The sequence below is a fragment of the Eptesicus fuscus genome, chromosome 15 (assembly GCF_027574615.1).
Source record: "Eptesicus fuscus isolate TK198812 chromosome 15, DD_ASM_mEF_20220401, whole genome shotgun sequence".
Lineage (NCBI taxonomy): Eukaryota > Metazoa > Chordata > Mammalia > Chiroptera > Vespertilionidae > Eptesicus > Eptesicus fuscus.
Genome location: NC_072487.1, coordinates 22810454 through 22823964, shown reverse-complemented (window position 1 = coordinate 22823964; position 13511 = coordinate 22810454). Strand labels below are relative to the sequence as shown.

The 13511-nt window shown below is 40.9% G+C and overlaps 1 protein-coding gene across 14 annotated transcripts in view; it reads right to left on the bottom strand.

The window, feature by feature from the left end:
- NFIB (nuclear factor I B) overlaps positions 1–13511 on the bottom strand; it is a 231906-nt gene that overhangs the window by 141477 nt on the left and 76918 nt on the right. The window contains exon 1 of one of the 14 annotated variants that reach the window (XM_054727177.1): positions 4786–4803. The exons of the other annotated variants lie outside the window; for them this stretch is intronic. The gene's annotated coding sequence lies outside the window, so the exon portion shown is untranslated. Of the gene's footprint in view, positions 1–4785; positions 4804–13511 lie in introns of those variants that run through there. 14 annotated transcript variants of the gene reach the window in all.

The window sequence follows — 13511 nt, the reverse complement described above, 5'->3', positions numbered from 1 at the left end:
GCCAAGCCCCCTTTCAAAAATTTCATACATCGGGCCTCTAGTTTGCCATAAAGAGCTTTGGTGAAGTATGAGGTTCGGCATTCAGCTGCTCTGCTGTTCCTCCTTCATATCTGTTTGCAAACTGCATATACTGTGATGTGGGCATAAGTACAAGACAGAATCAATGAACTAGTACTGGGAAATGAACTATTTCAGTTTCATTCCACTCTATCACTTTTGATATGAAATAATGACTCAGAGGACACTTTTGTCATCATTAGCACTCATTCCAAAACTCAAAAGGAAAATGTCTCTGTACTCATCTTTCGTATAGAAAGCATCTATCGTTTATAATCACCAAAACAAGAGTTGAGGGCAATGTTTTTATTATGTTACACGTTAAGGAAAGGATGCTTAGAGAACTTGTGTGATTCTAGAAAACCCAAGCTTGGAGCCTGGAGTCCTTTGACTCATTGAACTGTCAAACGCAGGAGAAATTATCCTGCACTAAAGGGTCAGAGGATTACTCTCTACATTGGATGGCCAAGACACTCAGCATCACAAACATTACGAAACTCACATGCCAAAAAAGTACACGGAAGGAAAGTACTGGGAACAATAACCCTAACGTTTAAGAGAGGAGCCACCTCTTGGTGCAGTAAGATGAGGAGAAATGAGAACAGGAGGAGGCAGATAGGTACCATATTTCATTACCTTTCTAAAAAATGTTTGAATTTGTTTATTCATTTAAATTTTATTTAATTAAATTTAATTGTATTCAAATAAATTTTTTAAGTTTTTATTTCTAAGAAACCTGGTGGTGCACGCATTTATTGAAATATTTATACTTCTGTATGTCTTAAATATTTCAAATACATTTTTAAAATACAGATCAAGGGGATTGCAATAGGAATAATAAGGTAAAGCCACTGGATCAAAGAATTATAGAGGAAAAAAAGGTTCAAGGATGCACCCTCAGTTTCTTTGAACACACCTACAACAACCTAATCTTTTAGACTTGTAGTCTTTTACCGTAATTGGGATTCAGATGCGGTCGTCTTAGTATGCAGGGCTTCACAACTGGTAGGTACTTAATAAATATGTCTATTGGCATCATGATAATTTTACTCAAACAGGACCTTACAGAGAATGCTATATTGAAAAACAATATAAGAAGCAAACCGTAAGGTCAGAAAAAACCTTCACACAGAGCTCAGGAGTTTACAATGGGAACTTAGAACGGTGACTATCCTCAGACTGACTCTTTTGAAGAATAGGAACAATGGGCAGATGTGCCTACTGAAGTTTCACCTTTACTGACCTTCTTTCCATTCCAGAGCTCTCTCCGAGCCTTCAAACATGCTGTTTCCTCTTCCTGGAACAATAGCAACCTTCCCCTGGTTAACTTTTCATTGTGGGAGCCTTCACTGATCTAGTGTGGGGATCTCTCTTCCTTTTGTTCCCTTAAGAGTCTATATTTCAACATGATAACTTTCCCCATACTATTATCAGACATGGTAGACTATCTCCCTATCCATATTCTACACTACTTGAGGTACACTAATTTCCATCAAGTCAAGGACTGGCATCAGTCTTTCTCATCTCTGCTTTCTCACCATCCATACATCTACTGAGAAACTGGCTAAATGAACTCCATCACTATTCTGAAATCCTTCCACTTTCTTCTTTAATTTAAAGGATACATAGAACACACCCACTATATTCATTCGCTAACATCAGGCAGTATGCAGGTATGTAAATATAGGTGTGCATCTATATGTGTACCCATATATATGGCTGTGAGATGAAAAAGTTACATAGAACGAATGATATACTGCTGAACTAATAAATTAAAGTATGAGCTGAATGTTTAAAGCAGCTGCTGGCATTAGTGTTTCAGGAAAGTATCACTAACTCTTTATGTTGTCTTCTTTTAAATTCAGGCTTGGAAACTTTTATGAAAGAGATCTGGCACTCAAGAGATGCCATTTAAAACATTCTAGGCAGCCTGACAGAGTAGTATGAGTCCTATATTCAGAAACTCACTACTTCTAGACCCACTCCTGCTCCTGACCAGCTATAGGAGACTCTGGGAGACCTCAGGTTCCTTATCTGCAGATGATTAGATTAGATAACAAGGGTAAGAACCAATGTTTATACAGCTTTTGGGTGGTGACTTTGACAAAAGCTTGGCATCCTAAAAGACCCATTTGGATATTTATGTGCTATAATATTGCTTTTATTTAAACTTATTATTTGGTTATATGCCATTTCCCTAACTAAATTGAAGAAGTAAATTTGTTCAATTTCTTCTTTAGGAAAAGCACTGTTGTACTGCTATAGACAGAACTACTCTAATCTTCATGTAATGCTGAATTACAATTAGGTGCTCGATGGCCTTCAAAAAACCAATTACCTTTTGGTTTTGCTGCTCACCCAGAAGCATCACTAGGACCTGGCTGATAGGAAAGGTCAAGGGGCTGGGCTTATTTGTAGGAGGAGAGAGAAAGAGTCACCTCTGTCAAAAAGTGTTCTGCCAGAAAGAATGCCTGTCTCTATTAGACTGTGCCATCTACCCCCGAGGCTGGAACTTGACCTAACTCCTAGGGTTTTCATGTAATTACTACTGAAAGCTCATGCATTTGCTTAAACTCACATTAAATAGTAAATGACTAATATTATATTTCTCCTAAAACCACTATCCTCTCTTGATAAAAGATAGAAGTCAGCTTGGAGGAAGTCTGGGCTCCAGTAGAAGGAGAAAACTGGATGTTTTTAAAGGCAGAATTACACTTTAACAATAATAACATGATAATCACTATCCCTCCCTCTTACATTCCCATAACAGTTTCTTCACAAAGACATGCATATGCGTTATCGATCCCCATTTTACATGCAACTGCACAATAACAGCAAAAGCAAATGGGCATCCTTAGGAATTTAAGGTTCTCGATAAGACTGGTTTTAGAATCAACTGCTTTTGTATGTATATTCCAAAATGAACTGGCCACAAAACAAAAGCCTCTCTTTATAACTTCTCTTTGCCTGTATGTTTACCGTCTCCAAAGGAAGCACTCCTTAATTTTATCTTGAGAACCTCCTTGTCAGTAATCTTTAGCAGTTGAGACAAAAATTAAAATTGATTATTTGAATTCTACAAGCTGCTTATACTTCTAATTATCATAAAACTCTGTGATCCCCAACATGCCCTGGTCTGCTGGGAATGTGGGTTAGGGGTTGATATGAAATAATCTATGTTCATCTCTCTAGCTTTAAGCCAATGCACGTAGCGACGTGCGGTCCCTTAAAAAACACTTTCTTCCATGCAGGACGAACTGAGGAGGAAAGTCACAATGGGGCCCCAGCAGACCCAACGGGCCTCACTTCATTGCTAGAATTAAATTCCAGAGAACTTTTTGGATTCTATTTAATGAGTGAAGATATATTTTTTATGTGGTGTCATTGTTTTACTACTTCCCATGTTTATTTGGACAGATTCATAGCACTGGGTAGGAAATGTATTGGTTGGCAACTTCAGTTTTGGAAGAGAAAGTAAACACATGCTGATTAGCAAACAGTAAACTCTACTGTGTTTAATTTTGGCTTCTCTTAAAAAAAAAAAAAAGAAAAAAAGAAACACAGAAAACCTACTATTTGGTGTTATGTTCCAAGTAGGAGCATTTGTCCCTAAGTTCTTTCCTAACCTCTTACTGGAGAGCTTCCAGAATTAGTCTCTCTCTCTCTTCTTCTTCTTCTTCTTCTTCTTCTTCTTTTTTCTCCTTCTTCCCCTAACACCAGTGGCAAACGCCAAAATTAGTTAAGAAAATACTTGTGCATATGGTATCCTCCAAACACAGATTTGCCATCCAGTTGAACAGTAGGGCCACTAACCCACACACACTCAACTGCAAAATTATGAACTGCATAAACATGAACAATTGTGTCCCAGCGCCGATACATTCTAGGTAAAATCACACGTCTGAAATCCTGGGAAGCCTGCTTGACTGGAAACCATCAGGTCCCAGAACGGAAGGTGAAAAACATGACAATAAGCTAGAATGTCAAGTGCTCCCTTTAGAGCCAATTTCTGTTGGTCCATCTCCTTCTCTTGCTTTACTGTGACCCCCAAGTGGTCCCTCAGGCTTTGGCCATTGTCAGCTCTATCCTCATCCATCTTCACAGGCTCGTCACAAGCACTATCTCTGAGAACGTGTTGAGGGGCAGCACACACAGGGAAAACCCTGACCACCTGAGATGCCCATCAAGTACACTCCCTTCTGGTGATTTCTGGCTTCCTTTTCATGAAAAAAAAAAAAACAAACAAACGGTGTTTGATCTTTTACTCCTCATGATTAAAGTCCACTTCCCATCAGGAGACTTCTGTGATGCCTCTAAGGTTGCAAAATTTACTCTCCACCTATCGAAGGAGAAAGCCAGAAATCCAATACCTCAACGAATGGCCCAACATGAGAGCATGAGAGGTTAGCACCGTCTGAGAGAGGTCTACACTGTTGATCCAAATAGGAATTTATTGTGGATCTAACAGGTTCTGCATAGTACTAGGCACCACACACACACACACACACACACACACACACACACACACACACACTCTTTCTTTTATTTTCTAGAACCAGGTAAAAGAATGCGAGATGATCAAAGTCCCAACCCACATGTGGCTTACAGTCCAGTGGGGGTGAAAGACCAGTAAGCCAACAGACAAACAAATATGGAATCTGCCAGGAAGCTATAGCAGGGAGGACTGGCAGTAGAAGTGGCAGGGGAAGGACTCACTCTGCACGTTACCTGAGCAGACCTCTGCAGGATCATCAAGCCCTGTGATGACCTGGGGGGACAGTTCCCCCCGGAAGGTACAGGTAGACCAAGTTCCTGAGACTTCTGTGCAAACAGTGAGCAGACAGTGCTGCTGGTACTAAGAAAGCAGCTGGCGTGTGACCTGGGTAAGAAAGGGAGGCAGGGGCCAGATCTGCTGGCACTTGGAAGTCACCATTGGACGGGGAGGCTGCAAACTAAAACAAGGCTAATCTAGGGAGAGAGAATCTGCGTGATGAGTTCAATACATAAATTTACAATTAAAATGGGCCTCACTGGAAGGAGTGAGCGCCACTCTGGGCCGTCAGGTAAAGACTATAAGGGTACAAACAGAAAGGCCCCGGGGGTTAAATGTTAGCTCCTCTGGGAAACATTTTCACGTTGGTTGATCCAGTCAAATACAAAGAAGTTGCTAAACAGCACCCAGTACCGAAGAGAGAGCGAAAGCATTTCCTTCTGTAAGGCCCTGCAGCTGAGTGCTTACATCCGCCTGGTCCAATCAGTTCATTTTCAAACAAAGGTAGGAAATGGCTGCATCCTCGTATTTCATTGTGGACGCATGAGTCAGTGCTTTGGAACTTGGTGTCTCTGGGAGTGAGTGTCTATTCTTCACGTCTCTTGCCACAGGAGGAAAAAGGTACAGATAAACAGTAACACAATTTCACCCTACTCAGACACAAAGCTGTGGGCTTTTCCACCCTTCTCCTCAAAAGTGATGAATGAATGAACAGGATCCAGTTCCTGTGGGGCTTTTTTCTTTCCCTCTGTCTTTTGTTTCCCAACCCCCAGCTCTCCCTTGTGTCTCCTAAACAGCATAAGGTCAACTGATGGTGAAAGTACACTGTATGGTGATTATTCATAAGCTGTCACAGTATACATTGTAGGTTGTAAGAAGTTCGCATTCTACAAAATCATTCAATAATGTAGCCTATTACATAGGGATCTAAAAAGGTAAAATTTTTAAATGTGTTCTAAATTTAGTTTAACCTAAAAGGTTTGTAGCATTTTGTTTTCAGAATGTTGGACAGAACAACAACTTAACTTTGACAACTATTTGGTACAGAGCGATCACAAAGAAAATAATGTATAAATTCCATTAAGTCTTTTTGGTCAAAAGCTCCCACCATTTCTGTGTTGAAAAATGTGATGTGTATGCATTCTAAGAATATTATGCTAAAGGAAAAAGCGTCAGAGGTACACTTAGCCCACAAGCTCCCTCCTTCAGGAAAAAGTACACCTGGATTGGCACACACTCCCACTTCTGACAAAAGTTACAGAGGGAACTTACTTACTGTATCTCATCTCCTAAGAGAAGTCATTTATTATCTATGACGGAAAAGGGAAAAGAGATAAGGAACTAAGCTTAAATGGTTATGAGAAAGTGATCCCTGTTCTAACTAAATATACATATATAAATGTATCAATCCGAACATCAGCCAAATTAATTCATAATGGTATCTACATAAGCAATGCAGTATAACGACAAGAGGCCCATATGATTATAATGAGAACAGTTCAGAAACAGAATAATATTTCTATCTAAGCAAAGTATAAATTATTTTCAGAATATTGGAGAAACCTGGTGTTTTCTCCCCAGGCAGAATGAACTATGAAAACAGTAAAAATACCCTCCAGAGACTCAAAGTGAAAGGGTTTATGTGTGAAGAAGAATAGTATGCTTCACTCTTCCAAGTAGAAATAAACTGAGAAAATTTGAGAGACAAAGGCGAGAATAGAGAGGAATAACGTCCTCAAAAAAGAAAGAATGAGTACAAATGTAATAATAAAACAGGAATATAGTTTTTGTCCTTCCATTAAACATTATACCTTAAAGTTCATTCTTCTTGACTACATTGCCAATTTCTCAAATAATACACTGGTAAAGTTCCAAAATCTCATTAGAGGTATAAATTGCATGTATAAAGGTTCTTGCATAGCCTGTGGAAACATTTTAAACTTCTTCTGTAATATTTTCTTCAGCAAAATTGGGCCTAAAATTTGGAAAAATTCCTAGAGAGTAAAGTTCTCTCTCTCTCTCTCTCTCTCTCTCTCTCTCTCTCTCTCTGGGAATAATATTACCCCACTATATACCCAGCCATATATCTTTATGCTCCAATTTCCTACCTATTCCCCTATCCATACATGTATAATGCTTCCATTTTGAAGCACATGGCTGGGGAGCCAAAAGAATTTAAATTGCCTTCAAAATGTGCATCGCATTATAAATGGTGTGAAAAAAGACCTCACTGTTCAGCTCTCAACTCGGAGCATAAAGCAAAGAGGAAGCAACACAAGACTGCTTCAAACTTTATCCAGAAACCCAACAGCTCCACTTGTTTATAGAGGCACAAAAAGTATGCGGCACAGTTTATAAAACAAGAGCGACGTACTATACGCAAAAGTAAAGTTAAAAGCAAAGTATAGTAACAGCCCTATCTTGTTACAAACACTTGGCAGAGTGTCTAAAGTACCATGGTCAAAAACACGATACTGTCTGAGCTGTACTTCTGCCAGAAAGCACTCCCTACGTCCAAGTCGCTTCAGCCATCATCACCACCTCATTTGGCAACCGCTCCCACGCCTCAGTTCATCAACTCAAAATTACTCCACAGAAACACAAAGAAGACAATCTCTCCCGCTTCTTAGGCTGCAAACACCACAATGCAGTAGCACTGGAAAGTGATGGAGTCAGAGGCAGTTCTAAGGTTAGAGAGCCAGGACCAACTACACTTCATCCTCAAAATTAATCTGTGTATCCAATTGAGCAGGGCTGCCTTCTGTTCGGTAATCCAGGGCTTCTCCTCTACGCGCCCAGTGAGTCCAAAGGGTCTTTCTGAATCATCAGCAGCTAAGGAAGAAGGCACCTGGTGAGAATTCACTGGGGTACAAATGCATTTCAGGCAGATGAGGAGTAAATGTACTCGGCAATAACCTGCCATGGAACCATTCTGGGCTGAGCTCTGAGTAATTCTAGGATATCAAAGATTGCATCCCTAGCTACACATGCAGAGTGTACCCGGCATTACCAAGACTGGGAAATGTCAAGACTTAGAAGGTAAGTAGATAAGTAGACTGTGTCTATATCTGCACCTGGCATTTATAAGTAAAAAATGGCAATGTGTAAGACAAAAGTGTAAAGGTGGCAATGGCAGGACGAGTGGTAGGAAATCACTAGCGGCAAGAATTGTTCATTTGGGGAGAAGCATGTTAGAATTGACTTCCAAATTTTTCTATAATTCCCTTTCCTCTTAAGTAGCATATTATATAACTAAAAAAAAAAACACAGATACTCTGATCTGAAGTTTATAGCTTGCCATATTTCCTAGAAAATAAATAATAATTAACAACAAAACTCATCATTGTGCCGAAGCCGGTTTGGCTCAGTGGATAGAGCGTCGGCCTGCGGACTCAAGGGTCCCGGGTTCGATTCCGGTCAAGGGCATATACCTTGGTTGCGGGCACATCCCCAGTAGGGGGTGTGCAAGAGGCAGCTGATCGATGTTTCTCTCTCATCGATGTTTCTAACTCTCTATCCCTATCTCTTCCTCTCTGTAAAAAATCAATAAAATATATATTTAAAAAAAAAACAAAAAACTCATCATTGTTTCCCCGCCCTTCTCTTCAAGAAACCTTATTCTTTGAAATGTAGATATGTAAGCTACCTTTGGATCAGGGCCCACAAACATATGTTTCCAAAGGAATAATATGTACAGGTTGGTCTGGTGTGCACCAGATGTACGAAAAAGCATATTCAAAACCAGAAATATCAGTATTCAGCAGAGAAACACATTCTTTATTTAAATCTCATTTTTCCTCTCCTTATAGATTCAGAACCTAGGAAAACCAATCACAGTTAGCATATTTTTTAAAACCTTTTACCTGAAAAGAAAAAAATCTCAGTTTGACTCACAAATCTAGGTTCCTTCTGCTTCAAAGTTACAAAGATAATAAGACTCTCAGTAATCATAACTAGTGAGTCTTCACTTATCAGAGCATTCTTAATGCAAAATGAGCACACTACCTGCACGTTGGAATAATTTATGCATTCCTTCCTCAGGTAGGGGAACATGCATGAGGGTATTCAAAACAAGCTACAAGTCCCCACTTTCCAGAAGCCCAAAGAGCCTAAACTCCGGGCTGTATTTATCGTTCCCGATGCAAGCTTACAAGGATTTGGCCAGCCTTACCAAAGTTATTAAGAGAAGTCCTGTAGGAAGAAACAGACTGGGGATTCAGATCACCTAACCTTTTCCAGGGCAGGGTGATCTCCCCTTGTTCTATACATCAGAGACGTCACTGTAGTGGAAGCCAAGTTTTAATTTAGAATTTAATAAAAATTGATTAAGCATCACGGAGCACAAACAAAGCTGCTCCATAAATCTTTCAGCCCTTTTTGTGCTGGGAAGAAAGCAAGCGCTGTCTGCCGAAGCAGATGACAGATGCTGGCTTAAAGATAAGTATTATTTATACTTCTGTACCAGATTTCTTCTTATGCATATCTTATCATGCATGGGTATATGACCAGCAGAGCAATTTTAAAGCTGTTCCACTGCACCCTGGCTCCATGGGAATGCTTTAAAGCGCTCAGGCCTAGGGTTCAACTAAACCAAGATGGAGAGAGAAGAAAAGTTGTGAACGGAAAACGAATATTGAAGTGGTTGTTATTTGAAATGTACTTTCACACACAAGCTAATGAATATATATGCACTGAAAATAACTTTGTCCTGAACATATGCCTATGCATTTTAAATAAACGGTGCATGTTGGAAAGATAAGAGGGTTTACCAAATCTAACCACATCAAGCTATATGTATATTGAACTTCAGTTATTTGCAGTATGACAATAAGGAGACAATACCTTGAAAGAAATTCAATTAGCTATGTAAAGAGATCTCTGATTCAACCAAGTTTGTGAATATTTTGGTCATGAAAGCTATATTTTAAAGGCTAACATCTCATTCTTCTCTCTCTTTATACAGAAACTAGGAAAACCAGTAACTTCATGAAAATTCCAAGGGTTTTTAGACTTCCGCCATACAGAATGGAGAAAACCAATGATCTGAAAGAGAAGGCAAAGCAGTCTGTAAAAAGAACATATTCTGCATTATAAGGTTTTGGAAAGTGGAGAATCTGGCATTTGATGCCAAAACAAACATAACTTTGTAAGAGAAGCCACCAGGTGAGAAGAAGGCAGTCACCACAGCCGTCCTGACCCTCCTATGCACCCCAATTCCTACGCTCTTCCAGAATCGAGAATAGAGAAATTCTCTTTCATTCCCCTTAGCATTTTATTTGTAATCGTTCTTTCTGAGAAAGCTCAGCCTCATCTCAGACGGCCTAACAGGTAGAGATCGTCACCCACTCCACGGTCAGGAAATACCAAGTGGCGAGGCTGGGTGGGAGGAAAGTATCTGAGTGAGCCCAGGCCTGGATCCATGCCACTCAAGCGTTTCCTGCACGAGGACCAGAGGAAGCCACAGCCACAGCTGCAACCATATGCCAGTGCTTTAAGTGACACGAGTAGCAGAGTTAAACTGTCTGGCTTCTTAGAAATTACTGTATAATTCTCTCTTGAGTATTAGCAATGCACTAAAATAGGCTACACAAATCAGTACTTTTATGTGTTAATACTAACCTATCACATGCAATAATTTTTCTTTCCTGAATTATATATGAAAACACATCCATACGCCTAAAGCAATTATGAGGAAATATTTTTAGGAATTGTTAGTGTGTATGTCTGGTAAGCAGGCAACTCCACATGAACGCACAACACAAAATAATGGCTAAAACTATTCAGGTTTATCTTATCTACACTAATAAAAGAGAAAGATGCAAATTTACCGTACCTTCGTGATGCCCACCAGCCAATCAGGAGTATGCAAATTAACCCAACAAAGATGGTGGGCTAATTTGCATACACAGGCAGGCGGGACGCAGGCGTTTCGCACCACCCCAGCTGCTCTGGGCCTCTGGGCAGTGTGGGAAGGCGGAAAGGAGGCTCCAGGCTGGAGCAAAGGCTGTGCCGGCAGCCAGGGTAAGGAAGGCCCATTCTGCACGAATCTTCGTGCATCGGGCGTCTAGTCTTTAAATAATCCCCTTGATTATATAAAAAGTCAGGTTGTAGAGGAAATGGTAGACAAGGATGGTAAATTGGCCTTACAATAGAAAACAAAGTTAAATATATATGCCACATACGAATGCAGTCAGATACACTGCAGTCATGAATATATTTTGAATCAGCTAATTTAAATGAGAAAAGTTCCAAAGAAATGTAACTCATCCATATATTCTCTCATTCATGTAAGGGAGAAAGAATTATATTTCTTCTGAGTTAATAAGGATGACTAAGTTTTTTTTGTTTGTTTTTGTTTTTTTAAATATATTTTATTGATTTTTTACAGTGAGGCAGGGAGAGGGATACATAGTTAGAAACATCGATGAGAGAGAAACATCGATCAGCTGCCTCCTGCACACTCCCTATTGGGGATGTGCCCACAACCAAGGTACATTCCCTTGACCGGAATCGAACCTGGGACCCTTGAGTCTGCAGGCCAACGCTCTATCCACTGAGCCAAAATGATCAGGGCTACAGTTAAGTTTTACAGATAAACTCTAATCTCCATAGACTTTCCCCCACCAAATAATAATAATAATAATAATAATAATATAAAGTAAATGCTTAGTATTCTTTGCAGCATTAGAAAGTTCACAAATCATGCCCATTTCAACACTTACTAGATATCTGGCCTTGGACAAATTACTTGACCTCTGAGTTTAAATTTGCAGGTGTGTTTAGGAATAACAGGCTTAAGGTTTGAATTAAATGAAATTTGTAGGAAAAGCATTTAGCAAAATGCCTGGAACATTGCAGGTATTGAGAAAACAGTAAATACTAGTGTTTTTATTCTTGCTGTTATTATTCTTATTATTAAAGTACTTTTATGATAAAATTTCTCTGGCCAACGGCTGGCCTAGCATGTGCCTCAATTCCCTCCCTGATTCTGACACTGAGCTGTCCTGATCCTCCCACTTCCCTGACTTTTCACCACTTCCACTCTCCTTTATTAATTCCAACCCTTCTAGCATTTCCTTGAAGGTCAGCATTCCCAAAGCTACGTCCTTGGCTCACTGTCTCGCCCTCTGGAATTGCAATCAAACCTTCTGCTTCAAAGGTTTGGGATCAGAACAAAGCTAAATTCAGACCTGTGTTTGCACTCGCCTGCTAGCAACCACACACAAAAAAACCCACTCACCCTCTCACGTCCACACTCAGTGGTTCTTTCATGCTCTTTGTCTCTGTTAAGGGAATTAACATTTGCCCAGATGACTAAGTTAGGAACCTCACAATCATCCCCAATGCCTTCTCCCTACACCAGTGGTCAGCAAACTCATTAGTCAACAGAGCCAAATATCAACAGTACAACAACTGAAATTTCTTTTGAAAGTCGAAAACCGACTTCTGTGCATGGGCCATGAAGTTTCAATCGCACTGTACGTGCGCACCCGCATGTGGCATTTTGTGGAAGAGCCACACTCAAGGGGCCAAAGAGCCTCATGTGGCTCGCGAGCCGCAGTTTGCCGACCACTGCCCTACACCATGCGATGCATACCCCTTTCTATTCCTCCCCAATGCAACCTTTTCAATGTCCTTCTTGCTTCTCCCCTGACATTGACAGGAGCCTTGGTTGAGCTTGGCTGTGTTCAGCAAATAAAAGCAGAGCACTTATGATGTGCCACATTGGGTACACTGGGAATGCAAAATAGAATGGAACGAAACAACAACAACAAAATGCATAGCCTTATCTCAAGGTTCTTCATATCATGGAGTGGGAGAGCTATGTAAACACATAATGATGCTATGATGTTATATAAGCAAAAACAGGCACCCATAAATTATAGAAGGACAGAGGAGGGAGCAATCTTGATGGGTCAGGAATAGCTTTACTGTGGACACTGCCCCAGAACAGAGTTTTGATGAAGAAGAGGAGTTTGGTGAATGTACATAGAGAGGGAACAGTAGGAATGGCATGTGCTAGGCCTCTGACTCAAGGCTCTCTATCCTCTAAATCAAACTGAATATCCTATCTAATAAAAGGGTAATAGGCAAATTAACCATCACCCCGTCACAAAGATGGCAGTACCCATAGCCACAAGATGGCAGTGCCCAGTCCTCTCAGCCTCACCGGAGTACTCCAGCCCCGGGGGGCGGGGGGGGGGGGCTGCTGAGAGCGGGCAGCATGAGCGGCCTGGCGGAATGCTTGCTTTATCGCCACAGCAACAAGGCAAGCGTTCCATGCCCGCCCGTGGATGGGCCTCTGGGCCGCAGAGAGCCTCTGGGCAGCGAGCGCAGAGTGGCCAGGCCCTGCAGAGAGCTACTGGTACACGGATTCATGCACAGGGCTACTAGTTTTAAATATGTGCCTGGCCAAAACCCAGACTCCCTGACACTTCCCCTTTTTCATAAGACCTTCAGGGTCACTCCGCTCCTCAAGAATAGAATCCCAGTACCTTGGATGGGCAAGGCACTGGAGGGACTCCAAATTCTGACTCAATTAGCTTGGAGGCAGTTTCCACTGCTCTGCACACCCACTAGGGATACAGCAGGCCTGTGTCCCAGCCACCAGATGCCTCTCCGCCCTACACCCTGTGAAATCCCATTTATCCTGTGACATCCACACTTAAGTGCACTTTTTTGA